The sequence below is a fragment of the Hordeum vulgare genome, chromosome 2H (assembly GCF_904849725.1).
Source record: "Hordeum vulgare subsp. vulgare chromosome 2H, MorexV3_pseudomolecules_assembly, whole genome shotgun sequence".
Taxonomy (NCBI): Eukaryota; Viridiplantae; Streptophyta; class Magnoliopsida; order Poales; family Poaceae; genus Hordeum; species Hordeum vulgare.
In genome coordinates, this window is record NC_058519.1 from 130285093 (window position 1) to 130301988 (window position 16896).

The following is a 16896-nucleotide window of genomic DNA, read 5'->3' on the forward strand; positions in this document are numbered from 1 at the left end:
ATGGAGCACGGTGCGACCGACATGAGTTCGCCAAGTCGGGCCCGTGGCGGTGCGATCGGCGTTGGTGCACCAGATCGGGTCCGCTGGCTGGGTCACGGTCGAGTATGTGTACGTAGGTGTGTGTCAACGTGTGTGTGCATGTGTGGTGGTACATGAGCAAATGCCACGACCTGGTCAGCTAGATAGGTTGTTTACCGATGCATAAGGAGCGACTGTGTTGTGTGCGTCGTTGGCATGCATGGCCAGGCATGCAGTTCATGAGCGCAAGGGGCGGGGTGGGCTGAGTCGTTGGCATGCGATAGCCCGGGTATAAATCCCGTGGACAGGACAACGATTGTAACTATAGAATCAGAGTTTGAGCTAGTAAAACGTTGTATGTGTAGCTTGGCGTCCGTCGCCTGAAAAACTATCTCTGTCAGTTCTTTCTTCTTCCTCGTTCGAGCGATAGGGAGTGATAACCCATAAATATAGGGGATCGCAACCGTTTTCGAGGGTAGAGTATTCAACCCAAATTTATTGATTCGACACAAGGGTAGCCAAAGAATATTTTAGAGTATTAGCATCTGAGTTGTCAATTCAACCACACCTGAAAGACTTAATATCTGCAACAAAGTATTTAGTAGCAAAGTAGTATGGAACTAACGGTAACGGTGGCAAACGTAACAGTGGCAATTTTATAGTTATTGTAACAATAGCAACGGAAAAGTAACTTAGCAAAAACCAATATGTGGAAAGGTCGTAGGCAATGGATCAGTGATGGATAATTATGTCGGATGACATTCATCATGCAATAGTCATAACATAGGGTGATACAGAACAAGCTCCAATTCATCAATGTAATGTAGGCATGTCTTCCATATATAGTCATACGTACTTATGGAGAAGAACTTGCATGACATCTTTTGTCCTACCCTCCCGTGGCAGCGGGGTCCTAATGGAAACTAAGGGATATTAAGGCCTCCTTTAATAGAGAACCGGACCAAAGCATTAGCACTTAGTGAATACATGAACTCCTCAAACTACGATAATCACCAGAAAAAATCCTAGTTATTGTCACCCTCGGGGATGCGGATCATAACTCGTAATAGGTGTCTATAACTTGCAAGCTAGGATCAAGAACACATATATATTCATGAAAACATAATAGGTTCAGATCTGAAATCATGGCACTCGGGCCCTAGTGGGAAGCATCAAGCATAGCAAAGTCATAGCAACATCAATCTCAGAACATAATCGATACTAGGAATCAAACCCTAACAAAACTAACTCGATTACATGATAGATTTCATCCAAAACATCACCATCCAGCAAGCCTACGATGGAATTACTCACGAACGATGGAGATCATCATGAAATTGGTGATGAAGGATGGTTGGTGATGACGATGGCGCCAATTTCCCTTCTCCGGAGCCCAAATCAGACTCCAGATCCGCGCTCCCGAGGAAGAACACGAGGTGGCGGCGGCTCCGTATCATAAAACGCGATGAACTCTTATCTCTGATTTTTTTCTCCACAGATGGGAATATATAGGAGTGAAAACGAGGTCGGTGGAGCTCCAGGGGCCCCACAAGCCAGGGGCGCGCCCTCGGAGGGGGGGCGCCATGCAGGCTTGTGGCATGGGGGTGGCCCTTCTCCGATAGATTCTTTCACCGGTATTTTTTATTAAATCCAGAAATATTCTGTTTAAATTTTCAGGTTAATCCGAAAACTTTTATTTCTGCACAAAAATAACACTAAGGCAATTTTGCAGAAAACAGCGTCAGTCCGTGTTAGTTTCATTCAAATCATGCAAATTAGAGTCCAAAACAAGGGCAAAAGAGTTTGGAAAAGTAGATACGTTGGACACGTATCAACTCCCGAAGCTTAAACCTTTGCTTGTCCTCAAGCAATTCAGTTGATAAACTAAAAGTGATAAAGAAACACTTTTACAAACTGTGTTTGATCTTGTTGTTGTAAATACGTCTAACTTATGTTCAGATTTTCAGCTCGGATTATAGTCTAACCACATTCACAATAATATTTAGGTCTCATATTTACTTTTATCAATGGCGTAGTCAACTAGCGAGCAATAATAATAAGTCTCGGATGACAACAATTTTAACAAAACAATCATAATACAGTATGATAAATTGGTATCTAGCTAGCCCTTTGTGAGACCGTAAAACATAAATGCAAAGCACCCCTGAAGAACAAGGACTAACTAGACATTGTAATTCATGGTAAAAGAGATCCAGTCATACTCATACTCAACATCAATTAATAGCAAAGCATATAGATGATGGGGGTGCTCTCTAACTGGTGCCTTTTATGAGAAGAGGATGACTCAACAATAAAGTAAAATAGATAGGCCCTTCGCAGAAGGAAGTATTTATTTGCAGAGGTGCCAGAGCTCGAGCTTTTAAAACATGGATGAATCAAATTTTTGGGTGGTATGCTTTCATTGTCTAAGAACTAAGAGTTCTCAATATCTTCCATGCTAAATAAATTATAGGCGGTTCCCAAACATAATAGTAAAGTTTTTATTCCCCCTCCACCAATCAATCAGATTCCACGACGGGCCGCATCCACGGGTACCGTCCATACAAACAACAATCCTAGGGGGAGCTTTGTTTTATTAAATTTGATTTGACTTTTGAGCATGGAACCGGGCATCCCGATTATCGGCCACTTTCTCGTCAATGATAGTGAATAGACACATATCTTGAGAATAACACACCTAGCATGGAAGATAGTGATAACCCCTAGTCACCACATGAGCGATTCGGGCATACAATACATAATATTTATTTGAAGGTTTAGAGTATGGCACATGCAAATTTACTTAGGACGACAGGTGAATGCCGCATATGGGTAGGTATGGTGGACTCATATGGAACAACTCTGGGTTTATGGGGATGGATGCACAAGCAGTACTCCTTCTTAGTACAAGTGAAGGCTAGCAAGAGACTCAGAATCGACCAACTAGAGAGCGACAACAGTCATTAACATGCTTTGAGATTAACTAACATTGAGTGCAAGCATGAGTAGGATATAAATCACTATGAATATAAACATCGTAGAGGCTATGTTGGTTTTGTTTCAGCTACATGCGTGAACATATGGCAAGTCAAGCCACTCGAATCATTCGGAGGAGGATACAATTCTATCATACTACATCACAATCATTTTAATATGTATGTTGGCACTCAAGACAAACCTTTATTCACTCCTAGCTAATTACACATGGCATAGGTAACTATAATCCCTAATTGTCATTGCAAACATGTTCAATCCATAACGAGCTGAATCCAGAACGATGAGCTAATCATATTTACAAAAACAAAATAGGTCGAGTTCATACCAGCTTTTCTCCATCTCCATCACTTCATCATATATCCTCATTACTGCCTTTCACTTGCACGACCGAACGGTGTGAAAAATAATAATAAGAGTGCACGTGCATTGGACTAAGCTGGAATCTGCAAGCAATAACTCAAAGGAGAAGACAAGGTAGTATGGACTCTCTGATAGATAAATGATAATAAATATGAGAGACACTCAACATGTCATCGTCATCTTCTCCTTACGTCCCAAAGAAAAAAGAAGACTATTTACACGGGCAAGCCCGCAACAAGCAAAAGTAGAATGAAAAATATTTTTGGGTTTACTTTTAACACTACAACTAAACAACTAGAAGGTAAAGATAAATTTTTTTCTTGATTTTCTCAAGGTTAATGAAACACAGGAGAAGAAAACAAAAATAAGAAATAAACTACCATGGATAGTACAATGAAAAAGTATAAACTCCAACAACCGGAATGTGTGTGTGAACATGAATGTAATGTCGGTGAGAAATACGTACTCCCCCAAGCTTAGGATTTTGGCCTAAGTTGGTCTAAGGCCATGGCTGGTCCAGATAATATCCAAAGTCATAGTTGGAGTTGTACAGGGTTGCGGCAGCTGCCGCCTGAACGGCTTCAGCGTGGAGGCGATCGACTTTTGCCTCTCTCTCGTACTCGTCTGCCTCCTCGCTGGTTATGAAGTACCTTTGTTTTTCTTGAAAGTTAAAGAAGGCAGGAGCAGGAAGGGTAATATGGACAACATGCTTTCTATCAAAAAATAGTCGACATAGGAGATGTTGTTCATTTCTCTTGAGGAACTGGTAGCGCACTGATACGTCTCCAACGTATCTATAATTTTGGATGGTTTAATGCTATTATCTTGTCAAACTTTGGATGTTTCGTATGCCTTTTATATCTTTTTTGGGACTAACTTATTAACTCAGTGCCAAGTGCTAGTTCCTGTTTTTTCCGTGTTTTTGACCCTTTTTAGAGGAGGATTTTAAACGGAGTCCAAACGGAATGAAACTTACAAAAAGATTTTTTCCGAAACAGAAGAAGATCGGGGGACTTGAGGACCAAGTCAGGGGGACCCCACAAGCCCCCTAGCCGCGGCCAGGGGGGCCCGCGCCTCCCAGGCTTGTGGGCTCCCCGGGCAACCTCTTCCCTAGGTCTTTCGCCTATATATTCCCAAGAATTCCAGAAAAAATCACGAGATCATCGAAAGTACTTTTCCGCCGCCGCAAGCTTCTGTCTCCATAAGATCCCATCTGGGGCATGTTCTGGTGCCCTGCCGGAGGGGGGATTCGGATACGGAGGGCTTATTCATCAACACCATAACCTCTCCGATGATGCGTGAGTAGTTCACCATAGACCTACGGGTCCATAGCTAGTAGCTAGATGGCTTCTTCTCTCTCTTGGATCTTCAATACTAAGTTCTCCATGATCTTCATGGAGATCTATCTAATGTAATCTTCTTTCGTGGGGTGTTTGTCGAGATCCGATGAATTGTGGATTTATGATCAAATTATCTATGAATCTTATTTGAGTTTCTTCTGATCTCTTATATGCATGATTTCATATCCTTGTAATTCTCTTCGAGTTGTGGGTTTTGTTTGGCCAACTTGATCTATGATTGTTGCAATGGGAGAAGTGCTTGGTTTTGGGTTCATACCGTGCGATGACCTCACCCAGTGATAGAAGGGGTAGCGAGGCATGCATCATGTTGTTGCCATCATGGGGTTTTCATCATTGGTTTGAGTTTATCCCTCTACATCATGTCATCTTGCTTAAGGTGTTACTCTGTTCGTCATGAACTCAATACACTAGATGCATGCTGGATAGTGGTCGATGTGTGGAGTAATAGTAGTATATGCAGAAAGTATCAGTTTACTTGTCTCGGACGTGATGCCTATATGTATGATCATTGCCTTAGATATCATCATGACTTTCCGCGGTTCTATCAATTGCTTGACAGTAATTTGTTCACCCACCGTGATATTTGCTATTTTGAGAGAAGCCTCTAGTGAACACTATGCCCCCCGGGTCTACTTCACACCATATTTTCGGCCTTACTCTTTTACTTCGTTGCACTTTCCGCCTTTAGATCTCACTTTGCAATCAATCTTGAGGGATTGACAACCCTTTATAGCGTTGGGTGCAAGCTCTTTTGTGTTTGCGCAGGTACTTTGGACTTGACGAGATTCTCCTACTGGATTGATACCTTGGTTCTCAAACTGAGGGAAATACTTACTGCTCCTGTGCTGCACCACCCTTTCCTCTTCAAGGGAAAAACCAACGCATGCCCAGCCTCCGTCAACGTGTCAATCTCTGGCGCTGTTGTCTGTTGCCGCAGCAGAAGAATTTTAGTGCCGTTGCCGGGGAGGATCAAGTCAAGAACTCATCCAAGTAAGTGTCGCAAACTCATCTCTTGCATTTAATTTTTTGCCTCTCATATTCCTCTCCCCCACTTCAGAAAAAAACAAAACTTTACAAAAAAATATTTGCCTTTTTCGTTTGCCTTTCCTTCGCTTGTGTGCTATGTGCCTTCATTATGCTTGCATCTTCGCTTGTTGAAAATCTAGTGATATGGATCCTCACCCACTTGCTAATCTCTTTAAGAGATCCTCTTATGTGGAACCAATTGCTAGTGAGTTGAGTGCACTTGACTTTCTCTATGGAGTTTTGCTTGAGATGCGTGAATCTAAAAATCGTGATGAAGAAATTTATGAAATGATTCACGAGGGCTCCTTGAATGAAAAGCATGATTGCAATGATTTCATTATAAATTCTATTAGTTACAATCATGCTAAAAATATGCAAAACCCTAAGCTTGGGGATACTAGTTTTGCTATGTCCACTACTTGTTGCAATAATATTTGCAATAATATTGAAAGTGGGTTTGGAGAAGTCATGATTTTAGTTGATGATAATCCCACTATTTTTGAAGAGCGTCAACTTTGCATGCATGTGGATCATGAAAAGAATATCCTTTATGACAGCTATATTGTTGAGTTTGAATATGATCACACATGTAATTGTTATGAGAGAGGAAAATATTGTGGTAGAAACTTTCATATCACTAATTTACCTCTCGTTATGTTGAGATTGCTATTGTCTCATTCTTCTTCCTTGCATTTGGTAACTATTGGTTGTCTTTCCAATTTGTTTTCCTATAAAATGCCTATGCATAGTAAGTATGTTAGACTTAGATGTGATTTTCACATGCTTTACGATGCTCTCGTTGTGCTTCAATTCTTGTCTTTTGTGTGAGCATCATTGAATTATCAATGCCTAGCTAAGGGCGTTAAACAATAGAGCTTGTTGGGAGGCAACCCAATGAATATATCTATTTTCTTTCTGTTTCGTTGCATCCACACCATCATAATTCTGTTATGATAGTGTCTTTTGTGTTTCTTTTTGTGTTTGAGCCAAGCAAAAAACTTTATGACTAGTCTTGGTGATGGTTGTTTGATCCTGCTGGAAAAAGACAGAAACTTTTTGCTCATGAGATTATTTTTAATTTTTATTCACAAAGAGCTTTTGAGTTGATTCGTTTTTCTGCTGGTTGATATGCCTTTTTCCCAGGTAGTCGTAAATTTTCAGAATTTTTGAGGTACCAGAAGTATATGAAGTATTCAGATTGCTACAGAATGGTCTGTTTTTGACAGATTCTGTTTTTGTTGAGTTGGTTGCTTGTTTTGATGGAACTATGGATATTATGGGGGGGGGGGGTACTAGCCATGGGAAAGTGAGAATACAGTAGCCTAACACCAATATAAATAGAAATAAAGATTGCTACAGTACCTAAAGAGGTGGTAGTTTGTTTTCTTGTGCTAATGATATCACGAGTTTCTGTTCAAGTTTTGTGTTGTGAAGTTTTCAAGTTTTGGGTGATGTTCTCATGGACAAAGATATAAGGAGTGGAAAGAGCTCAAGCTTGGGGATTCCCAAGGCATCCCAAGCCAAATTCAAGGACACCAAATAGCCTAAGCTTGGGGATGCCCCGGGAAGGCATCCCCTCTTTCGTCTTCAATCCATCGGTAACATTACTTGGAGCTATATTTTTATTCACCACATGATATGTGTTTTGCTTGGAGCGTCTTGTATCGTAGGAGTCTTTTATTTTTGTTGTGTCACAATCATCCTTGCTGCACACCTTCTGAGAGAGACATGCACTCGTCGTGATTTTGCTGTAATGCTCATCGTGCTTCACTTATATCTTTTGAGCTAGATAATTTTGCTCTATGTGCTTCACTTAGATCTTTTAGAGCACGGAGGTGCGTGACTTGGTAGTTAGCTTGTGCTATGAAAGTAGTCCCAAAGGTGATAGGTACCCAAAGAGTATAAAAAACCTCCATCTTCATCTGCATTGAGTAGAAAGAGAAGTCTTGTTTCCTCTCAATTAGTTTTGAGACATGGATTTGGTAATATTAAGAGTTATGTTAGTAGGGTGTTGTGAATCTAGAAATACTTGTGTTGAAGTTAGTGATTCCCGTAGCATGCAAGTATGGTGAACCGCTATGTTAGGAAGTCGGAGCATAATTGATCTATTGATTGTCATCCTTTGTGTTGAGGTCGGGATCGCGCGATGGTTAACACCTACCAACCCTTCCCCTAGTAGTATGCGTTTAGCACTTTGTTTCGATTACTAATAAAAACTTTCGCAACAAGTGTGCGAGTTCTGCATGACTAATGTGAGTCCATGGTATAGATGCACTTTCACCTTCCATCATTGCTAGCCTCTCTAGTACCGTGCAACTTTCGCCAGTACACAAACCCACCATATGCCTTCCTCAAAACAGCCACCATACCTACCTACTATGGCATTTCCATAGCCATTGCGAGATATATTGCCATGCAAATCTCACCGCTCCGTCTCATGACTTGTGCCGTCACTCTCATATTGCCATTGCATGATCGTAAGCTAGATCGTTGCACATCCCGGCGCACTGCCGGAGGCATTTCCTATAGAGTCATCATCGTTCTAAGCTTTGAGCCGTGAGTAAATAAAAGTGTGATGATCATCATTATTAGAGCATTGTCCCATGTGAGGAAATAAAAAAAAGGGGCCAAAGAGCCCAAACAAAAAAAAATAGAGAGAAAAAGAGAGAAGGGACAATGCTACTATCTTTTTCGACACTTGTGCTTCATAATAGCACCATGTTCTTCATGATTGAGAGCCTCTCGTTTCGTCACCACCATATACTAGTGGGAATCTTTACTATATAACTTGGCTTGTATATTCCAATGATGGGCTTCCTCAAATTGCCCTAGGTCTTCGTGAGCAAGCAAGTTGGATGCACACCCACTAGTTCTCCTTTTGAGCTTTCACATACTTATAGCTCTAGTGCATCCTTTGTATGGAGATCCCTACTCATTCACATTGATATCTATTAATGGGCATATCCATAGCCCTTTGATACGCCGAGTCAATGTGACCATCTCCTCCTTTTTGGTCTCACAACCACCACCACACTCTATTCCACCTATAGTGCTATATCCATGGCTCACGCTCATGTATTGCGTGATAGTTATAAAAAGTTTGAGAAAGTAAGAGTGCAAAAACAATTACTTGGCCAATACCAGGGTTGTGCATGATTTAAATTATTTGTGTGAGGATGATGGAGCATAGACAGGCTATATGATTTTGTAGGGATAACTTTCCTTGGCCTGGTTATTTTTGAAAGTTCATGATTAGCTTGCTAGTTTGCTTGAAGTATTATTGTTTTCATGTCAATAGCAAACTACTGTTTTGAATCTTACGGATCTAAACATTCATGTCACACGAAAGAAGTTACAAAGGACAACTATGCTAGGTAGCATTCCACATTAAAAATTCAGTCTTTATCACTTCCCTACTCGAGGACGAGCGGGAGTTAAGCTTGGGGATGCTTGATACGTCTCCAACATATCTATAATTTTTGATGGTTTCATGCTATTATCTTGTCAAACTATGGATGTTTTGTATGCCTTTTATATATTTTTCGGGACTAACTTATTAACTCAGTGCTAAGTGCCAGTTCCTGTTTTTTCCATTTTTTGACCCTTTTCAAAGGAGGATTTTAAACGGAGTCCAAACGGAACGAAACATCCAAAAAGATTTTTTCCGAAACAGAAGAAGATCGACGGACTTGAGGACCAGGTCAGGGGCGACCAGGGACCCCACAAGCCCCCTAGCCGCGGCCAGGGGGGCCCGCGCCTCCCAGGCTTGTGGGCTCCGTGGGCCACCTCTGCACTAGGTCTTTCGCCTATATATTCCCAAAAACTCCAGAAATAATCAGGAGATCATCGAAAGTACTTTTCCGCTGCCGCAAGCTTCTGTCTCCGGAAGATCCCATCTGGGGCACGATCTGGTGCCCTGCCGGAGGGGGGATTCGGATACAGAGGGCTTCTTCATCAACACCATGACCTCTCCGATGATGCGTGAGTAGTTCACCATAGACCTACGGGTCCATAGCTAGTAGCTAGATGGCTTCTTCTCTCTCTTGGATCTTCAATACAAAGTTCTCCATGATCTTCATGGAGATCTATCCAATGTAATCTTCTTTTGTGATGCGTTTTTTGAGATCCGATGAATTGTGGATTTATGGTAAGATTATCTATGAATCTTATTTGAGTTTCTTCTGATCTCTTATATGCATGATTTCATATCCTTGTAATTATCTTCGAGTTGTGGGTTTTGTTTGGCCAACTTGATCTATGATTATTGCAATGGGAGAAGTGCTTGGTTTTGGGTTCATACCGTGCGGTGACCTCACCAAGTGACAGAAGGGGTAGCGAGGCACGCATCATGTTGTTGCCATCAAGGGTAAAAAGATGGGGTTTTCGTCATTGGTTTGAGTTTATCCCTCTACATCATGTCATCTTGCTTAAGGCGTTACTCTGTTCGTCATGAACTCAATACACTAGATGCATGCTGGATAGCGGTCGATGTGTGGAGTAATAGTAGTAGATGCAGAAAGTATCGGTCTACTTGTCTCGGACGTGATGGCTATATGTATGATCATTGCCTTAGATATCGTCATGAATTTGCGCGGTTCTATCAATTGCTTGACAGTAATTTGTTCACCCACCGTAATATTTGCTATTTTGGGAGAAGCCTCTAGTGAACACTATGGCCCCCGGGTCTACTTCACACCATATTTTCAGCCTTACTCTTTTACTTCGTTGCACTTTCCGCCTTCAGATCTCACTTTGCAATCAATCTTGAAGGGATTGACAACCCCTTTATAGCGTTGGGTGCAATCTCTTTTGTGTTTGCGCAGGTACTCTGGACTTGACGAGATTCTCCTACTGGATTGATACCTTGGTTCTCAAACTGAGGGAAATACTTACTGATCCTGTGCCGCACCACCCTTTCCTCTTTAAGGGAAAAACCAACGCAAGCCCAGCCTCCGTCAACGTGTCAATCTCTCGCGCTGTTGTCTGTTGCCGCATCACGCACCATAGCCTCACAATCAAGAAAAGCAGGTGGTAGATCAATATCATTCTCCTTTATAGGTATCCTAAGTTAATTGGCTACACGGGTGGCATAAATTCCACCAAAGAAATCTCCGTCCTTAGCATTTTTGTGTAGCCTCCTAGCAATAATAGCTCCTAAGTTATATCGTCTATCATCCATAACCGCACTGTTAAGAATGCTATGGTCAGGTACACAAAGGTGCTAATGCTTATGTTTACCGTTAATATATCTACCTATGAAGAGAGCAAGATAATGTATGGTAGGAAAATGAATGCTCCCCAGGGTAGCATGTGTAATATTTCTAGTTTCTCCCCTAGTGATGCTAGCAAGAAAATCATTATATTCAGCTTTGTGAGGGTCACTAAAGCTACCCCATTGTGGAATTTTGCATGCATAGTTAAAATCTTCTAGGTCCATAGCATAAGATTCATCATAACGATTAAATAGAACGGAATGCGTGTTACGCCTAGACGAAAATTCAAACCTCTGCACGAAGGAATCAGTGAGTTGATAATATTGCTGGCATTGGTCTGAAACAAAATCTTCAAGGCCAGCATTTCGTATATCTGCGTAAAATTCTTCCTTGAATCCATCCTAGACCATGAATGATTCCGACGACCATTCACAAGGCCACACTTGAGCTTCCCTTGGGTGTTCAAGGTCGGGCTCGCGTATCGCGAGTCTAGGGGTCTTCTTGCTCGAGGAACCACCTTGGTATATTTCCTTAACATTTTTCTTTTTCTAAAAAGTAAATCTGAAATTCTTAGTGACTCCACATAGAAATGAACAAAACTCAATCAAAGCTTATAGCAACTACTCCCACAAGTGCCTAGAAGCTATATCATGCATCAAAACTACTTGGGACCCTACAAAATTGACATGCAAGCTCAAGAACAAGGTCACCACAACAGCAAGATTTTGCAATATAAAATCACTAGAACAAAAACTAATTGGACCATTGGAGGAGTCACATACCGATGAACAATCCCTAAAAGAGTTTTGCTAATGGAGCTTTGAGCAAGGAGATCGAAAATGGCAGCAAGATGAGCTAAAACAAGGGTTTGAGCAATGGTGGGATTTTTTGTGGAGGAAGAAGGAGTGGATGGGTACTGGAATAAGTGAAGGGGCCCCACATGGGATCCACAAGCCAGGGGGCGTGCCCAGGGGGGTGGCCGCGCCCTGCAGGCTTGTGGCCCACTGGTGCAGCCCCCTGATGTGTTCTTAGTACCAACAATTCTTAAATATTCTAGGAAAAATCATACTAAATTTTCAGGGAGTTCTCAGAACTTCTATTTTCAGGATATTTTTCTATTACACGGTTAAAACGAAAAACATGGAAATAATAACTCTTTTACCAAAATGAAACTAAAGAACAGAAAATAAAAAGTTAGGTACACAAGGTTGTGCTTTCTAAATTCACCCATCTCATGCCCGTAAAGAAGAATCCATCAATAAGGTTGATCAAGTCTGATTGACAAACTTTTTTCGAATGACATGGAACTGGGAACTTTCAAATAACACTAGGTTAACTCAATGGGGATATGCATGTCCCCAACAATAAGTATATCATATTTCTTCTTGACTGTAGGAAGAGGGAATTCAAAGCCTCCAATAGTAAATGTTGGAATTTTTTCAATGGGGTTGATGCTATTAACTTGAGATTGTTTCTTTGGAAAGTGTACCATATGCTCATTACCATTAACATGAATAGTGACATTAACTTTGTTGCAATCAATAACAACCCCTGCAGTATTCAGAAAGAGTCTACCAAGGATGATCGACAAACTGTCGTCCTCAGCAATATCATGAATAACAAAGTCCGTTAAGATAGTAACGTTTGCAACCACAATAGGCACATCCTCACAAATACCGATAGGTAAAGCAGTTGATTTATCAGCCATTTGAAGAGAAATTTCAGTAGGTGTCAATTTATTCAAGTCAAGTCTATGATATAAAGAGAACTACATAACACTAACACCAGCTCCAAGGTCACATAAAGCAGTTTTAACATAATTTCTTTTAATAGGGCATGGTATAGTAGGTACTCCGGGATCTCCTAATTTATTTGGTATTCCACCCTTAAAAGTGTAATTAGCAAGCATGGTGGATATCTCATCTTCCGGTATCTTTATTTTATTATTAACGATATCTTTCATGTACTTAGCATAGGGAGGCATTTTCAGAACATCAGTTAAGCGCAAACGTAAGAAAACAGGTCTGAGCATTTCCGCAAAGCGCTCAAAATCCTCATCATCCTTTTTCTTGGATGGTTTAGGAGCAAAGGGCGTGGGTTTCTGAACCCATGGTTGTCTTTCTCTACCATGCTTCCTAGCAACAAAATCTCTTTTATCATATCTCTTATTCTTAGGTTGTGGGCTATCAAGATCAACATCAGGTTCAATCTCCACATCATTATCATTACTAGGTTGAGCATAAACATGAACATCATCATTTATATTATCATTAGGTTCATGTTCATTATCAGATTGTGTCTCAGCATCACAAATAGAGGTATCATTTGGGTTTTCATGTGACTCTATAACAGGTTCACTAGAAGCATGCAAAGTCCTACCATCATTCTTTTTCTTTTTTATTAGAAGGACCACGTACATCAATATTAATTCCCTGAGATTCTTGCTCAATTCTCTTAGGGTGGCCCTTAGGATACAAAGGTTTCTGAGTCATTCTACCACCTCTAGTCACAACTCTAACAGAATGATCATTGTTATTACTAATCATCTCATTAGGCAAATCATTTTGTGCCTTAAGTACCTGTTCTACTTGAGTAGTTACCATGGAAGCATGTTTACTAATAAGCCTAAGGTCATTAACAGTTCTACTCATATATTCACCCAAGCGATCAAGCATGTAAGCATTATGCTTCAATTGTCTACTAACATAAGCATTGAAATTTTATTGTTTAACAACAAAGTTATCAAATTCATCCAAGCATTTGCTAGCATACTTATTATAAGGAATATCACCTTCATCAAATATACGAAGATAATTTACCTCTACTACCTGTGTCGGGTTATCAAAACCATGTATTTCTTCAATAGGTGGTAGATTCTTAGCATCTTCAGTTTTAATACCTTTTTCTTTCATAGATTTCTTTGCCTCTTGCATATCTTTAGGACTGAAGAATAGAATACCTCTTTTCTTCGGAGTTGGTTTTGGAGGTGGTTCAGGAATAGTCCAATCATTATCATTGCCCAATATATTGTTCAATAGTAGTTCAACTTGTTCAATAGTTCATTCCCTGAAAACACAACGAACACAACTATCTAGGTGGTCCCTAGAAGCATCGGTCAATCCATTATAAAAGATATCAAGTATTTAATTTTTCTTGAGAGGGTGATCATGCAAAGCATTAGGTAATTGGAGAAGCCTCCCCCAAGCTTGTGGGAGACTCTCTTCTTCGATTTGCACAAAGTTAAATATTTCCTACAAGGCAACATGTTTCTTATGGACAAGAAAATATTTTTCAGAGAAGTAATAAATCATATCCTAGGGACTACGCACACAACCAGGAGGAAGAGAATTAAACCATATCTTAGCATCACCCTTTAATGAGAACGGGAAAAGCTTAAGAATATAATAGTAACGATTTTTTTCCTCGTGAGTAAATAGGGTGGCTATATCATTCAATTTAGTAAGGTGTGCCACAATAGTTTCAGACATAACCATGAAAAGGATAAGATTCTACCAAAGTAATTAACTTGGGGTCGACAAAGAATTCATAATCCTCATCAGTAATATAGATAGGTGAAGTAGCAAACTTGGGATCATATTGCATTCTAGCATACATAGATTTTTCCTTCTACTTGCATAGCAATTTCTTAAGATCATCTCTATCCTTACAAAGTCCGTAGCTACTTCTCCTTCCATAACATAACCCTCAGGTATATTAGGCAATTCATATCTAGAAGAGCTAGGTCTAGCAGGTGAATCATAGTGTTCAGTTTCATGAGAATCAACAATATTATCAGTTTCAGCATTCACTCTAGCAATTTGTTCAGCAAGAAATTCACCAAGTGGCAGAGTAGTATCAAGCAAAGTATCATCACAAGCATCATGCATAGCAGAAGTAGCATCATCGATTACTTGCGACATATCAGATTCTGTAGTAGGTGGTGGTTTCTCAAATTTACTCATAACAAACAGTGAATCAAGTGCAAAGCTTGATGGCAGTTCATTACCTGCCCTCATAGTTGAGGGGTAGATCTTGGTTTTAGCGTCGTTTAGATTCTTCATAGTGATCAACAGATATAAATTCCAAGTGACTCGGAGAATAAAGCTATGCTCCACGGCAACGGCACCAGAAAAAGGTGTTGATAACCCACAAGAATAGGGGATCGCAACATTTTTCGAGGGTAGAGCATTCAAACCAAATTTATTGATTCGACACAAGAGGAGCCAAAGAATATTCCCGAGTATTAGCAGCTGAGTTGTCAATTCAACCACACCTGAAAGACTTAATATCTGTAGCAAAGTATTTAGTAGCAAAGTAGTATGGAAGTAACGGTAACGGTGGCAAACATAAAAGTAGCAGTTTTATAGTGACTGTAACAGTAGCAACGGAAAAGTAACTTAGAAAAGACCAATATGTGGAAACGTCGTAGGCAATGGATCAGCGATGGATAATTATGTTGGATGGCATTCATCATGCAATAGTCATAATATAGGGTGATACATAACTAGCTCCAATTCATCATTGTAATGTAGGCATGTATTCCATATATAATCATACGTGCTTATGGAAAAGAACTTGCATGACATGTTTTTTCCTACCCTCCCATGGCAGGGGGATCCTGATGGAAACTAAGGGATATTAAGGCCTCCTTTCAATAGAGAACCGGACCAAAGCATTAGCACTTAGTGAATACATGAACTCCTCAAACTACGGTAATCACCGGAAAGAATCCCAGTTATTGTCACCCTCGGGGATGCGGATCATAACTCGTAATAGGTGTCTATAACTTGCAAGATAGGATCAAGAACACATATATATTCATGAAAACATAATAGGTTCAGATCTAAAATCATGGCTCCCGGGCCCTAGTGACAAACATTAAGCATAGCAAAGTCATATCAATATCAATCTCAAAACATAATGGATACTAGGGATCAAACCCTAACAAAACTAACTCGATTACATGATAGATCTCATCCAACCCATCACCGTCCAGCAAGCCCACGATGGAATTACTCACGAACTATTGAGAGCATCATGATATTGGTGATGAAGGATGGTTGGTGATGATGATGGCGTCGATTTCCCCTCTCCGAAGCCCAAATCAGACTCCAGGTCTGCCCTCCTGAGGAAGAACAGGAGGTGGCGGCGGCTTCGTATCATAAAACACGATGAATTCTTCTCTTTTATTTTTTTCTCTGCAGATGGTAATATATAGGAGTGGAAACGAGGTCGGTGGAGATCAAGGGGCCCCATAAGCAAGGGGGCGCGACCTAGGGGCGGCACCCTGCAGGCTTGTGGCCAGGGGGTGTCCCCTCTGCGGTAGATTCTTTCGCCGGTAATTTTTATTAAATCCAGAAATATTCTTCGTAAACTTTCAGGTCAACCTGAGAACTTTTGTTTTTGCACAAACATAACACCAAGGCAATTTTGCTGAAAACAATGTCAGTCCGGGTTAGTTCCATTTAAATCATGCAAATTAGAGTCCTAAACAAGGGCAAAAGAGTTTGGAAAAGTAGTTACGTTGGAGACGTATCAGGGAGCTAGAGAGCCTGGGTATGTCCCAACAAAAGAGCTTGAAGCGGGGCGGGGGCCAGAGCGACGGCGATGATGACGCGTGGACCGACAGTGACCTTCTTGTACGAGCCGAAGAGGACGACGGGGATGACACGAAAGAAGACCTCGGACTTGGCTTGCCACAAAAAACGGAGCACGCGTGGAGAGACGGAGCTTTGAGACTCGAAGGGGATGACGGGGACGCGACCTAGGCCGACGGCGAGCTCGTGGCCGACCTTCCATGGCGGCAACTCGAAGAAAGAGGCCATGGGGATGCCTCTCACGTGATGGCGACGACGAAGGAGGGCGAGAGAAATAGGGGGAAACCTTGGGAGGACTGGGCAAAGCTTAAATAGGAGGAGGCC